Raw genomic sequence first — 21808 nt, forward strand, 5'->3', positions numbered from 1 at the left:
GGAATTTGCCAAATGGAGGGCGAGGGAGAGCTTTGTATGCGTCTCTGTGTGTGGAGTAAAGCTGGTCCAGAGTTTTTTCCCTCTGGTTGCACTTTTAACATGCTGATAGACATTTGGCAAAACGGATTTAAGTTTCCCTGCGTTAAAGTCCCCGGCCACTAGGAGCGCCGCCTCTGGGTGTGCGTTTTCCTGTTTGCTTATGGTGGAATACAGCTCATTGAGTGCGGTCTTAGTGTCAGCATCAGTCTGTGGTGGTATGTAGACAGCTAATATATAAATATACAGATGAAAACTCTCTAGGTAGATAGTGTGGTCTACAGGTTATCATGAGATAGTCTACTTAAGGCGAGCAAAACCTTAAGACTTACTTAGATATCGTGCACCAGCTGTTGTTTACAAAAATATATAGTCCGCCGCCCCTTGTCTTATTAGATGCCGCTGTTCTATCCTGCTGATACAGAGTATAACCAGCCAGCTGTGTGTTGACAATGTCGTCGTTCAGCCACGACTCCGTGAAGCATAAGATATTACAGTTTTGAATGTCATGTTGGTAGTTTAATCTTCCGCGTAGGTCATCGATTTTATTGCACGTTTGCTAGCAGAATGGAAGGTAGTGGGGGTTTATTCGATCCTTACGAATTCTCAGAAGGAAGCCCGCCCTCCAGCCCCTTTTTCTCTGCCTTCTCTTCATGCAAATGACGGGGATCTGGGCCTTTTCCCGGGAAAGCAGTATGTCATTCACGTCGGGCTCGTCAGACTCGTTAATGGAAAGTAAAGATTCTGCCAGTTCGTGGTGAGGAATCGCAGTTCTGAGGTCCAGAAGTTATTTTTGGTCATAAGAGACGGTAGAAGCAACATTATGTACAAATTACGTTAAACAACGCAAAGAAATTAACAAAAAAACATAATTGGTTAGGAACACGTAAAACGTCAGCTTTCTTCTTTGGCGCCATCTTTAAATGCTGCATGGCTAAAACAGACGTCGGATTGACCATGCACCCAGATGCACAATGCATTTCTCCCTCCATAATTCTCTTTCCTGCCAATTTGCGCACATTCATTGTTTCATAACTTAATTGTGTGAATTGTTTGCATTTGATTGTTAGTGTATATCAATTCCCTATTGCATGCATTCAATATTATTATTCCAGTCTTCCCCTTCTCATTGTCTGAGTGGACACATTGTTTGCAGAGTGCACAACCTATGCTACACTTGTGAGAAACAAGTTTTGGTTTATTTCATTACATTTACGAGTTTTGTCAATTTAGTCATTGCCTTTTGTTTGGAGCGCTCCTGTCAATGTTCAGTACGGACGCATAGGCCTATACTTGGCTACTTGAAAAATCCCTTTCGATAACCACTTAGCGTGAAAGCAAAAATGTAATGCTCTGATTCAGTGGAAACATCATAAAATAGGCCTACCTGATTACTTATCAGTGCTTGACTTCATTTTGGGTGCTGGTACTGTTTATATTTAGGTGCAGGAGCTCTATAATACCTATATTCTATAAGAGGAACAGGAGCTCAAGCAGTAGAAATTGAGGTGCTGGTAGTCAGCTCTGGTGAGCTCCTGCCCAAGTCAAGCACTGCTTCTTATCCCTTGCGCAAATAGCCTACAGCTGTGTCTGTCCTGAGCTCATCGGGAAACTCTGAGGGCCCAAAATATTTTATATAATGTTGCAAGTTCGCTAGCGCAAGCTTCGGGGCCTTGTAGACCCAACTTAATAGTTGATACAATGTTTCACGTTGATTGCAGCCAGGCCATGTGTAGCCAATGTGATTTATAGGATATTTATTTTCATCAGGATATTTTCTACTTGCAGGCTGCAATGTTTTCATTTGATGGTTTTATGTAGGCTATTTTTACATAGTTGGCAATAGAAGTACATTTTTAGGTTTGCATCGTTTTCATTTAGATTTGGATAGAATTTTGATTAACCACATGACAATGATTTTGAGATATGAAGACGTTATTATAAATTAAATGAAACTGTTTCACGAAAATGTGCAAATGAAAACAATAACTGGCATGCAGATCGGTAGAAATGGTAAGATAAATTGGCATTCAACATGAGAAAGGTTGCCGACTCCTCGTGTAGCCTATTACCGGCAACTTCAGGAGAGTAATGGCAGAATCTGTGAAAGCCAGCAGGAGCAGGAGGAGAATAGTTGGGTCAGGTTAAGTTTTTTTCCTTCTGGTTATCTAGATCTCTGGCGCCCTCATGAGGCATTTGTCTTATTTCATCAAACCGTAAGCTTTAAGCATCAGACAAGCTCAGTGCATATAGTTGATTTTATTAAAACACATAGGGTGTGTCAATGTATGGAAAAATACACGTTTAAAATTTCCCAACCAATCAATTGGTTGAAAGAACAGACGACTTTCGTTCAACCAAGATTGTTTTGGTATCTGGGGACAGCCCTAGCACATGCGTCACGTCTATTTCAATGGGCACAAGCACTGTTCATGACACAAACTGTTCACAACCCTCTTGTTGGCTGAGAGAACATTTTGCAGTTTTAAAGCACATTTTCTTGCAATTCTATACATTTTGCCATGTGTATTCATGTGATATTTGAGTGTCTCGAACATTACTACAAAATCTATGGGCTCAAAAACCTAGCTAAAAAAACGTTAGCTGACATGGGCTAGTTGATCTGGACATTTCTGACAAGTTATAAATAGCTCTCTATGGTATGCAATGACTGACATAACAAGAGGAACTGATGGTGCACTACCCAATTTCAAATTGCACTTTGTGCATTCTACTATTACAACTTTCAAGAGTAAGTTGATAGCTGGACTGAGTTCCAAACTGAGTTCCAAATTACCGCTCTAGTTTATTGACCTGTGTGATGGTGACTATCCCTCTGTCTAGGAATATGTGAATCAGTGATACACATGGGTAGACCAGACATGGGGAACTGTAACATGTGGCTCAAACCTCTCCTCTGCTAGAGAGGGAGAGCAAGAGAAAAATGAGGAATTGAGAGGAGAGCAGAGTCAGGTTAGAGACACTGTAAAGTAGTTTAACAGACTGCTTAGGAGCGCCTTTGCAACCATGACATCAGTCCCCTTCACCTCCATTTAACTGAAGATGATCTGTGACACTGGACCTGAATCAAATATAATAAACTACTTTCCCCTCCAGGAGGAAATATGCTTTGTGTTAGGCTACATAGACTGCTGTTTTCCTCATATTCTCCAAGTGCAATCAGATCTCTCGGTACAATCAGATCTGGAGGGAGTGTTTTGAAGGAAAGTAAAGATGGCATGCTGAGATACAGCCAACCCAAGCTCAGTACGATTCGTCATGGTCACTTGTGTTTTTCTAATAAAGAGGCTTTTGCGTCCTCTAGCTAAGCCAGAGTGGAGGACAGGACAGCCAGATCTGAGACCCATCCATCCAGCACCTGTTGCTCTTATCTAGAGTAGAACCAGGCACAATGGTTTCTCATCTATATATTTTTTTAAGTGTTTTCTCCATATTCAAGCAATGTTTTTTACAGTACATGGTTTGATATGCCTAAATTTAATTCCACTGGTACTGTAACTAATTTCAATACATTTCTGCGGAAAGAATTTGGCCTCCATCAGTTGTCTGTAGCCCTGAAATGAGACCTGATGTAGTGTGATATTAGAGTGGAGATGACAGACAGACATACGGGCACTATTAAAACCCTGAGGCCTCTGAGTGCATTACAATTTGCCTATCAAAGGGGTAGACAAATGACACTTAACAAGCAATTGAAGGTGCTTTTGCACCGTAATAACGTTTTAAGCTTCCACTTCTCCTTGTAAACTGTACAGTATAGCATACACCCTAAAGCTGTGCCGTTTTTGGATCAGGTTAGAGGGTGGTTCCAGCAGTCATTGGCCAACCAAAGCCAGATGGGTAACTCCATAGTTGCCAAATTCTATAATAGTACAGTAATTCTTCTATATTTCACAGGTTTGCTACCTTTAGATCGAACACTATTTCTTTAAAGCCCGAAGTCTTACACAGCCTATTGGCAGTCGGTGATAGTGATATAATTCCCCAACCAGGCACCACAGAGAGGCCAGCCTGCCCTGACAGAGTAAATGCAGGAACCTGCCAAAGGAGCTTTAGCTCTGTTCAGTTCTACAGCTGTGTGTAATCAGGCTGGGAGTCATGGCTTGGGGTGACCAGCAGCAGATGACTGGGCTTTGGAGTCGCTGCATCAGGGCATGATGTGGAATGAAGCACAGCTATATTCTCAGTTGATCTTAAGACATGAATGCATTCAGGTCGCATTTCACAGGTAAACATCACAGAAGGATCACTGTTAGATCATCCAACAGGAAGATCTCCATGACTGTTCTGTCGTGAGATGCACACAGCGCTGTTCCAAGTATAGATGTGAACAGTACCATTGTGGCCTCCCTCCTGTCTGCAGTACCTCAGCCTCTGCTTAACGGTCTGCTGGACTTTTATGGCACAGATGATTTCATTTGCTGTTCTATTACAACAGGGTCACTGGTTCAATGAGACATGTTCCCCCTAAATCAAGCCTTCCCTGTGGCTCAGTTGGTAGAGCATGGTGTGTGCAACGCCAGGGTTGTGGGTTCGATTCCCGCGGGGGGCCAGTACAAAAAGAAAAAAATGCATGAAATGAAATGTATGCATTCACTACTGTAAGTCACTCTGGATAAGAGTGTCTGCTAAATTACAAAAAATGTAAATCGCTACACTATGCACAGTCGTCATGCCAGCTAGGTCAGCTTATGGAAATTGATTTCACACAGTTGACATCCACTGTTATTAAAATAAAAAAGGATTTATCACATGATTTGTAGACAACAGAGGAAGTGCTTACTTACCCATTACCAACAATGCAGAGTTAAGTATAAGAAACACAATCTAATAAAAAATTGAAATAGTGACACAAGGAATAAATACACAGTGAATAACAAATAAAATAAATAAAAATAACATGGCTATATATAGGAAGTAGAAAACGACATGGCTATATACAGAGAGTACCAGTACCGAGTCGATGTGCAGGGGTACGAGGTAATTGAGGTAGCTATGTCTTGTACATATACAGTAGGTAGGTCGATTAGGTAGGCACAATAAAACAGTTGGCATGCTTAGACCAGAGGAAAAGTCATCTTATAAAAACAAACTGATAGCTGGACGGAAATGCATCACTTTTATTAAGAGGGCCTGGGGCCATGAAGGATACTAACACGTTCAGTCTCTCCACCTCTGTCCCTCCCATCTTTCATACCCGTACCCATTGTTTTAAAGGGCAACACAGTCTCCGCCTACTCTAAAATTGAGATGATACAAGTATGTTAAAGCACGCAAAATGGATTTATTTTCCAGCAGCCAGCTTACATTTAACATTTTAGTCATTTAGCAGACACTCTTATCCAGAGTGACTTACAGTAGTGAATGCATACATTTAATTTCATGCATTTTTTTTTTTTGTACTGGCCCCTCGTGGGAATCAAACTCACAACCCTGGCGTTGCACACACCATGCTGGCATTGGAAACACCATGCTCTACCAACTGAGCCACAGGGAAGCCTGGTATGTTAGACGTCGGAGAAGGGTTTAGGAGGGTTTCAGAATGTTACAAGTCTAAAGGAAGATAAGGAGAATGAGGGCATAAGGCTGGGAGTAGTTTAAATAAATATCGGTTTCCATGTGTACCTAGAGAGCCTTCTGGAATACGGCAGCTCGCTCACTCTCTCTCTCTCTCTCTCTCTCTCTCTCTCTCTCTCTCTCTCTCTCACTCACACATACACACACTTCCCCTCTCTCTTACTCACCCCTCTTTCCTTTCCTCTCTACCTCTTTCTCTCCTCTCTCCCTCTCTCTCTCAGGGCTGCTTGCTAGAAGTAGAGAATAGACATCAACAAAGCCATAGATACACAGTACATACCATAGAATTATAAGTGATATGTTCAAGGTGCAGGCCAGCTGGAAGGAAGCCATTCAAACTCATATTATCCTGTGACAGACAACATGCATGAGCATTGATAAGACATGAGCAATGAACAGACATGAGCAATGATCAACATAGTGTCATGAGAGGATAAGAGAATGAAGATGAATATGCTTTTCTGACTTGGGTTGGAATGTGACCATCTGTGTCCCATTCTTCGATTAGGTTTCAGAAAACTTGGAAGTTGAACAAAGAAGTGTATTACATTTGTGTGCGTATCTGTGTTTCATTAAGTAATGAGACATCTGTATGGCATCTGTATGGCCTCTAAAGAATGTGAGCCTTTTATGCTCACGTTTCCTTGTGGATCCAAGTTCTTCAAATATTAATGTGTGTGTACGGGCTAGTGTTCATGTGTGTTTACATGTGTGTGTCAAAAATATCTTGAAAACACACTCGTCAGTCATCACACATAAGAGACTGGCTGTTGTGCTCAATGTTGTCCCTTGTCATAGGGGTGAAAATGTACAACTGCAATCCAGCCCACAAAACATAATAGCCTCATGTGCATGAAATATTCTCAGTGCAAAATAGATATTTGAATGCCCAGTGCCAGCTATCTAATTTATATTTCATCACAAACTATGTAAAGTTTACATAACACACTGCTTTTACAGGTTCAGCTCATGAGAATGAGTTTTATAATGGTGGAGTAGTTATCTTTGGCTGGTGTCCATTAAGCATTGTGCCATGCAGTCCCACAATACCCCCCACTAGGAGAACAATTCAAGAGAATCATGGAAACTACGCTGAACCAGATATAGTTCCCACGGGGGACCAGTACGGGAAAAAAAATGTATGAAATGTGTGCATTCACTACTGTAAGTCGCTCTGGATAAGAGCGTCTGCTAAATGACGTAAATATCAAATATAGTAATGATCACATTTGCAAAGATGGAAGAAATGTTTTGAGGGAAAATGGAATGCTGTGCGTTATGGTGCTGTAGTCTAAGAACAGCTATTTTTAAGGGGTTGAGAAACTTTTCAGCAATCCCGCATACTTTGATTTACCATTTTCCTCTCCCTTTTATGTTTAATCTCTGCATTGGGTCTGTGAAATCCTCCAGTGATGGGGTGGGGTAGGAGAGCATGGGAAAACCACAGAAATGTATGAGGCTTTTGTCTCTGCTCCCCTGTCAAATCAGTAAAACTCCAGTCACTCCCCTCTGTGCCTGTAGCATTGCCAAATACGCTGGCCTCTCAGTTTGACCTTACTGTAGTCTAAATAGGAATCGTAATCTGCAGCATTCTTTGGCTGGAACGTCATCCCTGGACACAGTCTGAATCCCCATAGAGAGCATAGAGACAAACAAGGTTAACAGAGCTCTTTCTGAAGTCTAACTCTGCATGACATCTTTATCTATTGTCTACCAGTATTTACGTATTGGCCTATTTCTCTGCTCTTCGGTCCAGTGGCGTACAAAGTGAATCACTTCACCACTCAGGGAGGTGTGTGTGTGGGTAAGGGTGTGTCCATGCGTCTGTGTGTGTGTCAAAAAATGACAGGGACGATATTCAGAAATGCTACAGTAGTGTCTGCAAAACCAGGTTTCCCAACTCATCGCCTACTCGTCTCCTGCTTTGAGGAGAATAACACAGAGCCGCCGACGGGGCCCCCCGCTGCTCATGAGGACTGTGGTATCTCCGTGGCCGAAGTGAATAAAGCTTTCAAGCGTGTTAACCTTCTCAAGGACCATATCATCTCCACCTTACCCAACACCCTTGACCCACTACAATTTGCATACCGCCCCAACAGATCCACGGATGACGCAATAGCCACTGCATTGCACACAACCATATCCCACCTGGACAAGAGGAATATCTATGTGAGAATGCTGTTCATCGACTACAACTTGGCTTTTAATACCATAGTGCCCCTCAAGCTCATCACTAAGCTCAGGGCCCTGTTACTGGAACTGTGCAACTGGGTCTTAGATTTCCTGACGGGTCGCCCCCCAGGTGGTGAGGGTAGGAAACAACACTCCCGCCACACTGATCCTCAACACGGGGGCCCCCCAGGGGTGTGTGCTCAGCCCCCTCCTGTACCCATGACTGCGTGGCTATGCACAACTCCAACTCTATCATCAAGTTTGCTGATGACACAAAAGTGGTAGGCCAATTCACGAACAATGACGAGACAGCCTGCAGAGAGGCGGTTAGTGCCCTGGCGGAGTGGTGCTGGGGAAATAACCTCTCCCTCAACGTCAACAAAATAAAGGAGCTGAACGTGGACTACAGGAGACAGCATAAAGAGCACGCCCCCATCCACATCGACAGTGCCACAGTGGAGAGTGTCAATAGCTTCAAGTACATTGGCGTGCACATCACCAAAGACCTGAAATGGTCCCACCACACTGACACCGTGGTGAAGAAGGCGCAACAGCGCCTCTATAACCTCTGGTGGCTGAAGAAATTTGGCATGGCCCCTAAGACCCTCCCAAACTTCTACAGATGCACCATCGAGATCATTCTGTCGGGCTGCATCACCACCTGGTACGGCAACTGCACCACCCGCAACCACATGGCTCTCCAGAGGGTGGTGCGGTCAGCCCAACACAATACCGAGGGCACACTGCCTGCCCTCCAGGATATCTACAGCACCCGGTGTCATCAAGGACCTCAGCCACCCGACCCACGGACTGTTGACCCTGCTACCATCTAGAAGACAGGTGTATCAAAGCCGGGATCGAGAGACTGAAAAACAGCTTCTATCTCCAGGCCATCAGACTGTTGAACAGCCATCACTAGCCGGCTCCCGCCCGTTACTCTGCCCTGCACCTTAGAGACCATGTAAATAGAGACAATGAACACTGGTCACATGAATAATGTTTACATACTGTTTTATCCACTTTATATGTACAGTGCATTTGGAAGGTATTCAGACCCCTTGACTTTTTCCGTATTTTGTTTTTTTCCCTTCATCAATCTACACACAATACCCCATAATGACAAAGCAATAAAAATATAAATACAATATTTACATAAGTATTCAGACCCTTTACTCAGTACTTTGTTGAAGCAGCTTTGGCAGAGTCTTCTTGGGTATGACGCTACAAGCTTGGAACACCTGTATTTGGGGAATTTTTCCCATTCTTCTCTGCAGATCCTCTCAAGCTCTGTCAGGGTGGATGGGGAGCGTTGCTGCACAGCTATTTTCAGGTGTCTCCAGAGATGTTCGATCCGGTTTAAGTCCGGGCTCTGGCTGGGCCACTCAAGGACATTCATAGACTTGTCCCGAAGCCACTCCTGCGTTGTCTTGGCTATGTGCTTAGGGTCATTGTCCTGTTGGAAGGTGAACCTTTGCCCCAGTCTGAGGTCCTGAGAGCTCTGGAGCAGGCTTTCATCAAGGATCTCTCTGTACTTTGCTCCGTTCATCTTTGCCTCGATCCTGACTAGTCTCCCAGTCCCCGCCGCTGAAAAACATCCCCACAGCTTGATGCTGCCACCACCATGCTTCACCGTAGGGATGGTGCCAGGTTTCCTCCAGACGTGACACTTGGCATTCAGGCCAAAGAATTTCATCTTGGTTTCATCAGACCAGAGAATCGGGTTTCTCATTATCTGAGAGTCCTTTAGGTGCCTTTTGGAAAACTCCAAGCGGGCTGTCATGTGCCTTTTACTGAGGAATGGCTTCCGTCTGGCCACTCTACCGTAAAGACCTGATTGGTGGAATGCTGCAGAGATGGTTGTCCTTCAGGAAGGTCCTCCCATCTCCACAGAGGAACTCTTGAGCTCTCTCAGAGTGACCATCGGGTTCTTGGTCACCTCTCTGACCATGGCCCTTCTCCCCCGATTGCTCAGTTTGGCCAGGCGGCCAGCTCTAGGAAGAGTTATGGTGGTTCCAATCTCCTTCCATGTAATAATGATGGAGGCCACTGTGTTCTTGGGGACCTTCAATGCTGCAGAAATGTTTTGGTACCCTTCCCCAGATCTGTGCCTCGACACAATCCTGTCTCGGAGCTCTACGGACAATTCCTTCGACCTCATGGCTTGGTTTTTGCTCTGACATGTACTGTCAACTGTGGGACCTTATATAGACAGGTGTGTGCCTTTCCAAATCATGTCCAATCAATTGAATTTACCACAGGTGGACTCCAATCAAGTTGTAGAAACATCTCAAGGATGCTCAATGGAAACAGGATGCACCTGAGCTCAACTTCGAGTCTCATAGCAAAGGGTCTAAATACTTACGTAAATAAGGCATTTCTGTTTTTCACTTTTAATACATTTCCAAACATTTCTAAAAACCAGTTTTTGCTTTGTCATTATGGGGTATTGTGATGAGATTGCTCAGGAATAGTTTTTATTTAATACATTTTATAATAAGGCTGTAACGTAACAAAATGCGGAAAAGGGCACTGTATGTACTGAACAAAAAGAAACGCAACATGTACAGTGTTGGTCCCATGTTTCATGAGCTGAAATAAAACATCCCAGAAATGTTCCATATGCACAAAATTTTGTGCAGAAATTCATTTACATCCATGTTAGTGAGCATTTTTCTACTTTGCCAAGACAATCAATCAATCAATCAATCAATCAATCAATCAATCAATCAATCAATCAATCACATCAATCACATTTATTTATAAAGCCCTTCTTACATCAGCTGATGTCACAAAGTGCTGTACAGAAACCCAGCCTAAAACCCCAAACAACAAGCAATGCAGGTGTAGAAGCACAGTGGCTAGGAAAAACTCCCTATGAGGGGTGGCCAGTCCTCTTCTGGCTGTGCCGGGTGGAGATTATAACAGAACATGGCCAAGATGTTCAAATGTTCATAGATGACCAGCAGGCTCAAATAATAATAAGCACAGTGGTTGTCGAGGGTGCAACATGTCAGCACCTCAGGAGTAAATGTCAGTTGGCTTTTCATAGCCGATCATTCAGAGTATCTCTACCACTCCTGCTGTCTCTAGAGAGTTGAAAACAGCAGGTCTGGGACAGGTAGCACGTCCGGTGAACAGGTCAGGGTTCCATAGCCGCAGGCAGAACAGTTGAAACTGGAGCAGCAGCACGGCCAGGTGGACTGAGGACAGCTAGGAGTCATCAGGCCAGGGAGTCCTGAGGCATGGTGTTAGGGCTCAGGTCCTCCGAGAGAAAGAAAGAAAGAAAGAAAGAGAGAAAAAGAGAGAAAGAAAGAGAGAAAGAAATAAAGAAAGAAAGAAAGAAAGAAAGAAAGAAAGAAAGAAAGAAAGAAAGAAAGAAAGAAAGAAAGAAAGAAAGAGAGAGAACATACTTAAATTCCCACAGGATACCGGATAAGACAGGAGGAATACTCCAGATATAACAGACTGACCCTAGCCCCCCGACACATAAACTGCTGCAGCATAAATACTGGAGGCTGAGACAGGAGGGGTCGGGAGACACTGTGGCCCCGTCCGACGATACCCCCGGACAGGGCCGAACAGGCAGGATATAACCCCACCCACTTTGCCAAAGCACAGCCCCCACACCACTAGAGGGATATCTTCAACCACCAACTTACCATCCTGAGACAAGGCCGGGTATAGCCCATAAAGATCTCCACCACAGCACAACCCAAGGGGGGGCGCCAACCTGGACAGGAAGATCATGTCAGTGACTCAACCCACTCAAGTGACGCACCCCTCCTAGGGACGGCATGGAAGAGCACCAGTAAGCCAGTGGCTCAGCCCCTGTAATAGGGTTAGAGGCAGGGAATCCCAATGGAGAGAGGGGAACTGGCCAGGCAGAGACAGCAAGGGCGGTTCATTGCTCCACTGCCTTTCCATTCACCTTCACACTCCTGGGCCATACTACACTCAATCATAGGACCTACTGAAGAGATGAGTCTTCAATAAAGACTTAAAGGTTGAGACTGAGTCTGCGTCTCTCACATGGGTAGGCAGACCATTCCATAAAAGTGGAGCTCTATAGGAGAAAGCCCTGCCTCCAGCTGTTTGCTTAGAAATTCTAGGGACAGTAAGGAGGCCTGCATCTTGTGACCGTAGCATACATGTAGGTATGTACGGCAGGACCAAATCGGAAAGGTAGGTAGGAGCAAGCCAATGTAATGCTTTGTAGGTTAGCAGTAAAACCTTGAAATCAGTCCTTGCCTTAACAGGAAGCCAGTGTAGAGAGGCTAGCACTGGAGTAATATGATACATTTTTGGGGTTCTAGTCAAGATTCTAGCAGCCGTGTTTAGCACTAACTGAAGTTTATTTAGTGTTTTATCCCGGTAGCTGGAAAGTAGAGCATTGCAGTAATCTAACCTAGAAGTGACAAAAGCTTGGATTAATTCTTCTGCATCATTTTTGGACAGAAAGTTTCAGATTTTTGCAATGTTACATAGATGGAAAAAAGCTGTCCTTGAAACAGTCTTGTTCTGTTTGTCAAAAGAGAGATCAGGGTCCAGAGTAACGCCAAGGTCCTTCACAGTTTTATTTGAGACGACTGTACAACCATCAAGATTAAATGTCAGATTCAAGAGTAGATCTCTTTGTTTCTTGGGACCTAGAACAAGCATCTTTGTTTTGTCTGAGTTTAAAAGTAGAACATTTGCAGCCATCCACTTCCTTGTGTCTGAAACACAGGCTTCCAAGGAGGGCAATTTTGGGGCTTCACCATGTTTCATCGAAATGTACAGCTGTGTGTCATCCACATAGCAGTGAAAGTTAACATTATGTTTCAGAATGACATCACCAAGAGGTAAAATATATAGTGAAAACAATAGTGGTTCTAAAACGGAGCCTTGAGGAACACCGAAATGTACAGTTGATTTGTCAGAGGACAAACCATCCACAGAGACAAACTGATATCTTTCCGACAGATAAGATCTAAACCAGGCTGTTGCCAGAGAATTGAATGTCGTTTTAGAGAATTTGGCCTCACAACCACAGACCACGTGTAACCACACCAGCCCGGGACCTCCACATCCGGCTTCTTCAGCTGCGGGATCGTCTGAGACCAACCACCCAGGCAGTTGATGAAACTGTGGATTTGCACAACCAAAGAACTGTCAGAAACCGTCTCAGGGAAGCTCATCTGCGTGCTTGTCGTTCCTCACCATTGTCTTGACCTGACTGCAGTTCGGCATCGTGACTGACTTCAGTGGGCAAATGCTCACCTTGGATGAATCCCATTTTCAACTGTACCGGGCAGATGGCAGATATCATGTATGGCGTTGTGTGGGCTAACGGTTTGCTGATGTCAATGTTGTGAACAGAGTGTCCCATGGTGGCAGTAGGGTTGTGGTATGGACAGGCATAAGCTACGGACAAGAAACACAATTGCATTTGATCTACCACTATCCTGAGACCCATGGTCGTGCCATTCATCTGCCACCATCACCTCATTTTACAGCATGATAATGCACGGCCCCGTGTCGCAAAAATCTGTACACACAGCCTGATGAACTCTTTGCGAAGGAGATGTGTTGCGCTGCATGAGGCAAATGGTGGACACACCAGACACTGACTGGTTTTCTGATCCACGCCCCTACTTTTTCTTATAAGTTATCTGTGACCAACAGATGCATGTCTGTATTAACAGTCATGTGAAATCCATAGATTAGGTTCTATTGAATTTGTTTCAATAGACTGATTTCCTTATATGAACTGTAACTCAGTAAAATCTTTGAACTTGTTGCATGTTGCATTTATATTTTTGTTCAGTGTAGAAAAAAATACATGTAGACTAGTTAAATCATTATGGGGCGGTGCGCAGACCAAGACAAGCCGTGACAGTTTGAACCCGACATATGGCGCAATACTTGGCCGTGTCATCGCACAGTTCCGTCGTAAAGGCAGTAGACGAGGGTATAGCTTACTACTTTACACTATTCTCCATATTATAATTCTATGTCCACTAATCTTCTAACATTACCATGGGCAATTTTCTGAATGAATCAAACCACTGTTTTCTTTCTTTTGTGCTTGAAGGTTCTCCAAATCTGTTTTTTATGATTAATAAATACTTACCTAAACCAAAATAATCTACAAACTCAGAGAATTTTTTAATCTGCTAATTGGTGCTGAAACGGAGATGAATAAGCATATATTTAGATAGCTTTCTTTCATTGATCCGTAATATTCTGAACCCGTTCTCTCAATATAGCCTAGTGAGTCTGTAGACAAAACTCTAACTAAAAGGTACACCGTATTTAATGGGATGGTTTAAGATACATGTACTGAAAACCCTATTGAATGAAAACTCCATGAGAAAATCTGTTGGCCAGCAAGTGAATTAAATCTATTCAGAGCGAGCAAGTGAGCCACACCCGCAGAGCATGTTACTTGACTGAATAAGGTAAGTCTGAATACCAAATATTGAGAAGTGCGTAGGAAAGGCGTGTGTAGGAAAGGTGGAAATTCTTAAAAGTTGGAATCGGGCCCTTTATGCACCAGCCAAATACTATAAATCCAGCTTGCTTTCATCAAGCAAACAGAGACAAAAACAAGATTGGTCAAAAACAACCCTTCTTACTCACTTTAAGTCATTTCCATCCAGATGCTTATGACTTGATTTGTGGGCTATAACTCTAAACACATTTGATCAATAGGTCCTTTTGGCCAAATCTTAAGAGACAGTACTACTGATCATCTAAACAATCCTGTTTAGAATCTTTTTTTTTGTTGCTGTTTTTTTTCTTCTGTAGCTGGTTGGCCCAGTCTGTGAGTCAGATTGTTGTAAGCATATCGGTTTATTGTAAGCATATCGTAAGCATATCGGTTGTAAGCATATCAGTTTATTTTTGCAGCACTACAATTTTTTTTTACCATGAAGAATTTTCCATTCAGATTTCCTCCAACGGCTGCATATCTTTTGCACATTTAGTTTGTTCTCTAATTCATCCATCTTGGTTAAACGGTGAGGTGCTGTAGTAGGGGATTACTCCTACCACACACTGCTGACACACACAGAAAGATGGGGAGGCCACAGAGAGCAAACTTCTGTCAGATGCTTAAATAGTTATCCTCTCTGTGTGTGTATGTGTGTGTGTGTGTGTGTGTGCAAGTTTGTGTGTATACAGTGCCTTCGGAAAGTAATCAGACCCCTTGATTATTTCCACATTTTGTTACACTACAGTCTTATTCTAAAATGTATTAAATAAATACAAAAATTCTGCAATCTACACACAATACCCCAAAATGACAAAGTGAAAACAGGTTTTTGGAAATGTTTGCAAATGTATTAGACATCAAAAACAGAAATACCTTATTTACATAAGTATTCAGACCCTTTGCTATGAGACTCGAAATTGAGCTCAGGTGCATCCTGTTTCCATTCATCATCCTTGAGATGCTTCTACAACTTGATTGGAGTCCACATGTGGTAAATTCAATTCATTAGACAGGATTTGGAAAGGCACACACCTGTCTATATAAGGTCTCACAGTTGACAGTACATGTCAGAGCAAAAACCAAGCCATGAGATTGAAGGAATTGTCCGTAGAGCTCCGAGACAGGATTGTGTCGAAGCACAGATCTGGGGAAGGGTACCAAAAACATTTCTGCAGCATTGAAGGTCCCCAAGAACACAGTGGACTCCAAATGGAAGAAGTTTGGAACCACCAACACTCTTCCTAGAGCTGGCTGCCTGGCCAAACTGAGCAGTCGGGGAGAAGGGTCTTGTTCAAGGAGGTGACCAAGTACCCGATGGTCACTCTGAGAGAGTTCTAGAGTTCCTCTGTGGAGATGGGAGGACCTTCCCAAAGGACAACCATCTCTGCAGCACTCCACCAATCAGGCCTGTATGTTAGAGTGGCCAGACGGAAGCCACTTCTCTGTAAAAGGCACATGACAGCCCACTTGGAGTTTGCCAAAAGGCACCTAAATACTCTCAGATCATGAATGCCAAGCATCATGTCTGGAGGAAACCTGGCACCATCCCTACAGTGAAGCATGGTGGTGGCAGCATCATCCTGTGGGGATGTTTTTCAGCAGCAGGGACTGGGAGACTAGTTTAGATCGAAGCAAAGATGAACGGAGCAAAGTACAGAGAGATCCTTGATGAAAACCTGCTCCAGAGCGTTCAGAACCTCAGACTGGAGCTAAGGTTCACCTTTCAACAGGACAACGACCCTAAGCACACTGCCAAGCCAACGCAGGAGTGGCTTCGGGACAAGTCTCTAAATGTCCTTGAGTAGCCAGCCAGAGCCCGGACTTGAACCCAATTGAACATCTCCGGAGAAACCTGAAAATAGCTGTGCAGCAACATTCCTCATCCAGAGAAGAATGGGAGAAACTCCCGAAATACAGGTGTGCCAAGCTTGTAGCGTCATACCCAAGAAGACTTGATGCTGTAATTGCTGCCAAAGGTGCATCAACAAAATACTGAGTAAAGGTTCTGAATACTAATGTAAATGTAATATTGAAGTGTTTTATTTGTAATAAATTAGCAAAAATGTCTGAAGACCTGTTTTTGCTTTGTCATTATGGGTAATTATTTGTAGATTGATAAGGGGGAAAAACGATTTAATCAATTTTCGGATAAATCTGTAACATAACAAAATGTGGAAAAAGTGTGTGTTTGTGCGTGCGTTCAGGCATGTATGTGTGTTTCTCCCACAGCCCCTTTGCTGGGAATGAGTTTTCCTTCAAACTAATGGGAAAGTTTGCAAAGCTACATTCTAAGGAAAGAATGCTGCAGTTCCACTGAAATCTGTATAGAAAGAAAAGCGGGACATTCTTAATCAAAACAAACATATCCAGTTTGAGCTGGAATATTAAAATAAAATCAAAGTTTATTGGTCGTGTACAAAGATTAGCAGATGTAATCGCAGGTGCAGCAAAATGCTTTTGATTCTAGCTCCAACAGTGCAGTAATACCTAGCAATACATAACAATGCACACATAATCCAAAAATAAAAAATTAAGAAATTAAGAAATGTTGGAACTAATCCAGTTAAAACTTGTTTGGGATAGGGGGCAGTATTTTGATGTCCGGATGAAAAGCGTGCCCAAAGTAAACTGCCTGTTACTCAGGCCCAGAAGCTAGGATGCACACTATCTAGAGTGTAGATAGAAAACACTCTAAAGTTTCTAAAACTGTTAAAATTATGTCTGTGAGTATAACAGAACTGATATGACTACCACTTTTTTCAATGGCTATCACTTTTATTATAAGGCGAAGTCCTCCCAGATTGCAGTTCCTAGGGCTTCCACTAGATGTCAACAGTCTTTAGAAAGAGTTTCAGGCTGGTTTTTGGAAAAATGAGCTAGAAATTGCAGTTTTTCTTGGTGGCTCCCATTTTGGCTGTAGTGTTTCCAAGCGCGTGAATGAGAACGCGTTCTTTGGTATTTTTCTCCGGTAAAGACTATAACGATTCTCCGTCTTAAATTTTATCGTTTATTTACATATTAGGGTACCTAAGGTTTGATTATAAATGTTTGACTTGTTTGGAAAAGTTTATTAGTAACGTTTGGGATTCATTTTGTATGCATTTTGATGGAGGGAAACTGGGTGGATTATTGACTGAAGCGCGCCAGCTAAACTGAGTTTTTATGGATATAAAGAAGGACATTATCGAACAAAAGGATCATTTGTGATGTAACTGGGACCTTTTGGAGTGCCAACAGAAGATTATCAAAGGTAAGGCATTTATTATAACGCAATTTCTGACTTTCGTGTCGCACCTGCCTGGTTGAAATATGTTTTTCATGTGTTTGTATGCGGGGCACTGTCCTCAGATAATCACATGCTGTGCTTTCGCCGTAAAGCCTTTTTGAAATCTGACACAGTGGCTGGATTAAGAAGAAGTTAAGCTTTATTTTGATGTATTACACTTGTGATTTTATGAAAGTTACATATTTATAATACTGTAGTTTGAATTTCGCGCTCTGCAATTTCACCAGATGTTGTCGAAGTGTCCCACTAGCAGCACGCCTTTCCCAAAGTTAACAACCCAAATAGCACTGTAACATTAATCCAAATGCAATCTATACCGGATGAATTTACACAAGATATACCAGTAATGGTACAGTGCCTTCAGAAAGTATTCACACGCCTTGAATTTTCTCAAATTTCCTTGTAATACAGTCTGAATTTAAAATTGATTACATTAGATTTTTTGGTCACTGTCCTACACACAATACCCTATAATGTCAAAGTGGATTTTAGTTTTTTTGTAGACATTTTTACAAATTAATAAAAAATGGAAAGCTGAAATGTCTTGACTCAATAGGTATTCAACCCCTCTGTTATGGCAAGCCTAAATACGTTCAGGAGAAAAATCTGATTAACAAATCACTTAAGTTGCATGGACTTAGTGTGCAATAATAGTGTTTAACATGATTTTTTTATGACTAACTCATCTCTGTACCCCACACATACAATTATCTGGAAGGTCTCTGAGTCGAGCAGGGAATTTCAAATACAGATTCAACCACATAGACCAGGGAGGTTTTTCAACTGGGGAAAAAAACAACAACAAAAAACAGACAGACATTGAATATCACTTTGAGCATGGTGAAGTTATTAATTCCAGTTTGGATGGTGTATCAATATACCCAGGCACTAAAAAGATACAGGCATCCTTCCTGACTCTTTAAACAGTCACTGAGTTTAATGGCTGTGATACGAGAAAACTGTGGATGGATCAATAACATTGTAGTTACTCCACAATACTAGTTGGTGGTTGGAGATATCCCTCCAGTGGTGTGGGGGCTGTGCTTTGGAAAAGTGGGTGGGGTTATATCCTGCCTGTTTTGCCCTGTCCGGGGGTTTCATCGGATGGGGCCACAGTGTCTCCTGACCCCTCCTGTCTCAGCCTCCAGTATTTATGCTGCAGTAGTTTATGTGTCGGGGGGCTAGGGTCAGTCTGTTACATCTGGAGTATTTCTCTTGTCTTATCCGGTGTCCTGTGTGAATTTAAATATGCTCTCTCTAATTCTCTCTTTCTCTCTTTCTTTCTTTCTTTCTTTCTTTCTTTCTTTCTTTCTTTCTTTCTTTCTTTCTTTCTTTCTTTCTTTCTTTCTTTCTTTCTTTCTTTCTTTCTTTCTCTCTCTCTCTCGGAGGACCTGAGCTCTAGGACCATGCCTCAGGACTACCTGGCATGATGACTCCTTGCTGTCCCCATTCCACCTGGCCGTGCTGCTGCTCCAGTTTCAACTGTTCTGCCTGCGGCTATGGAACCCTGACCTGTTCACCGGACGTGCTACCTGTCCCAGACTTGCTGTCCCAGACCTGCTGGAACCCTGACCTGTTCACCGGACGTGCTACCTGTCCCAGACCTGCTGTTTTCAACTCTCTAGAGACAGCAGGAGCGGTAGAGATACTCTCAAAGATCGGCTATGAAAAAGCCAACTGACACTTACTCTTGAGTTTCTGACTTGTTGCACCCTGGACAACTACTATGATTATTATTATTTTACCATGCTGGTCATTTATGAACATTTGAACATCTAGGCCATGTGCTGTTATAATCTCCACCCGGCACAGCCAGAAGAGGACTGGCCACCCCTCATAGCCTGGTTCCTCTCTAGGTTTCTTCCTAGGTTTTGGCCTTTCTAGGGAGTTTTTCCTAGCCACCGTGCTTCTACACCTGCATTGCTTGCTGTTTGGGGTTTTAGGCTGGGTTTCTGTACAGCACTTTGAGATATCAGCTGAAGTAAGAAGGGCTATATAAATACATTTGATTTGATTTTGATTTGATTTGATTTACTAACCTAATTGACAGAGTGAAAAGAAGGAAGCCTGCACAGAATACAAATATTCCAAATGCATCTTGTTGCAACAAGGCACTAAAGTAATTCTGAACGAAATGTGGCAAAGAAATTAACTTTTTGTCCTGAATACAAAGTGTTATTGTCACGACTTCCGCCGGAGTCGGTCCCTCTCCTTGTTCGAGCGGCGTTCGGCGGTCAACGTCACCGGCCTTCTAGCCATCACCGATCCATTTTTCATTTTCCATTTGTTTTGTCTTTGGTTTTTACAGACCTGGTTTCAATTCCCCCATTTACATGTTCAGTATTTAACCCTCTGGTTTCCCCCATGTTTGTGTGAGTGTTTGTTTTATTGTAAGGCTGTATCTGACGGCTGGTATATTGTTACCGGGTTTTGTATTTACGCCCGTTTATTTCGTGGTACCGGTATTTTTCCAGCACCATAGTATTGTGTTTATACTGGTGTTTTCTTGAATTAAATACCTTGTCCACGCGTCTCAGCTCTCCTGCGCCTGACTCATTTCACCAGTTACCCACAGCCTTGACAGTTATATTTGTGGGAAATCCAATAGAACACATTACTGAGTACCACTGTCAAATATTTTCAAGCATTGTGGTGGATGCATGATTTTATGTGTACGGTTGTAATCGTTAAGGGCTGCAGAGTTTTTCAGGGTAAAAAAGAAACGGAATGGGGCTAAGCACAGGCAAAATCCTAGAGGAAAACCTGGTTCAGTCTGCTTTGAATTCACCTTTCAGCAAGACAATAACCTCAAACACAAGGCCAAATCTACACTGGAGTTGCTTACCAAGAAGACAGTGAATGTTTCTGAGTGGCTGAGTTAGAATTTTGACTTAATCTAATTGAAAATCTATGGCAAGACCTGAAAATTGTTGTCTAGATTGATCTAAATTGTCTAAATTGTCTAAATTGATCAACAACCAATTTGACAGAGCTTGAATAATTTTGAAAAGAATAATGGGCAAGTGTTCCACAATCAAGGTGTGGAAAGCTCTTAGGTCATGTCTACACTTGACACTTACATGCGACACCTGCTATGAGAATACGAAGCTTGCATTGAAAAGACTGGTCTAAATGCACAAAAGTCGCTTTGTGTTCAGATCTGTTTAACCACTTCAGGAGGTGGTCAGGGATGCTTTGTGTGTGGCGTTCTCCTCAGTCTGGATTTAATCAGGCTACCAAAAGTACATACAGTGGGTGACGTCATCAGCACTCCTCCCAAAAGTCTCCAGGAAATGTATGTTTTGGGACCGAGAGGCACCTTTTCATTATAACACTGGAGGAAATACATTAATGTCGTGAGAGGAACGTGTTTGCTGGCCTCATAAATGCTAGCCAGCTATTTAATATTTAGCAAAACAAGAGTTATGCTAACCTGTTTGCAATCCCTTTAGCGTTGCTTGCTGTCTTGCTGGCTAGCTACAGAGGTTAGCTGGCAAGTTAGCTACGGTATTTAGCTACTGCCATCAGTTGTTGTTGTGTTATTATCATATTTTGCCTATTCCACCATTTGTGGAAGGCACACTGGCATTTGAATATAGTGCAGGAATGGACACAATGTGGACATGGTGGACACATTTAAATGTCAATTTAGATGCATGAGGTGTTCGGAATTCCATGATCAGAACTCCATTATTAGAATACAAAAGCTGCATGAACTGTCAAGTCTAGACACGGCTTTCAAGACTTAAACAGAAAGACTCACAGCTGTAATCGCTGCCAACGGTGTTTCTTTTATTTCTTATTCTTTTTTTTAGGTATTGTTTCTTAAAACTGCGTTGTTGGTTAAGGGCTTGTAAGTAAGAGTTTCACTGTAAATTCACTGTAAGGTCTACCTGTTGTATTTGGAGCATGTGACAAATACAATTTGATTTGATTCTACAAAGTATTGACTCAGGGTTGTGAATACTTACACTCTACCGTTCAAAAGTCTGAAAAACAGACGCCTCACAAGTCCTCAACTGGCAGCTTCATTAAATAGTACCTGCAAAACACCAGTCTCAATGTCAACATTGAAGAGACGACTCCGGGGTGCTGGCCTTCTAGGCAGAGTTCCTCTGTCCAGTGTCTGTGTTCTTTTGCCCATCTTAATCTTTTCTTTTTATTGGCCAGTCTAAGATATGGCTTTTTCTTTGCAACTCTGCCGAGATGGCCAGCATCCCAGAGTCGCCGCTTCACTGTTG

The sequence above is a fragment of the Salmo salar genome, chromosome ssa24 (genome assembly GCF_905237065.1).
Source record: "Salmo salar chromosome ssa24, Ssal_v3.1, whole genome shotgun sequence".
Classification (NCBI taxonomy): Eukaryota; Metazoa; Chordata; class Actinopteri; order Salmoniformes; family Salmonidae; genus Salmo; species Salmo salar.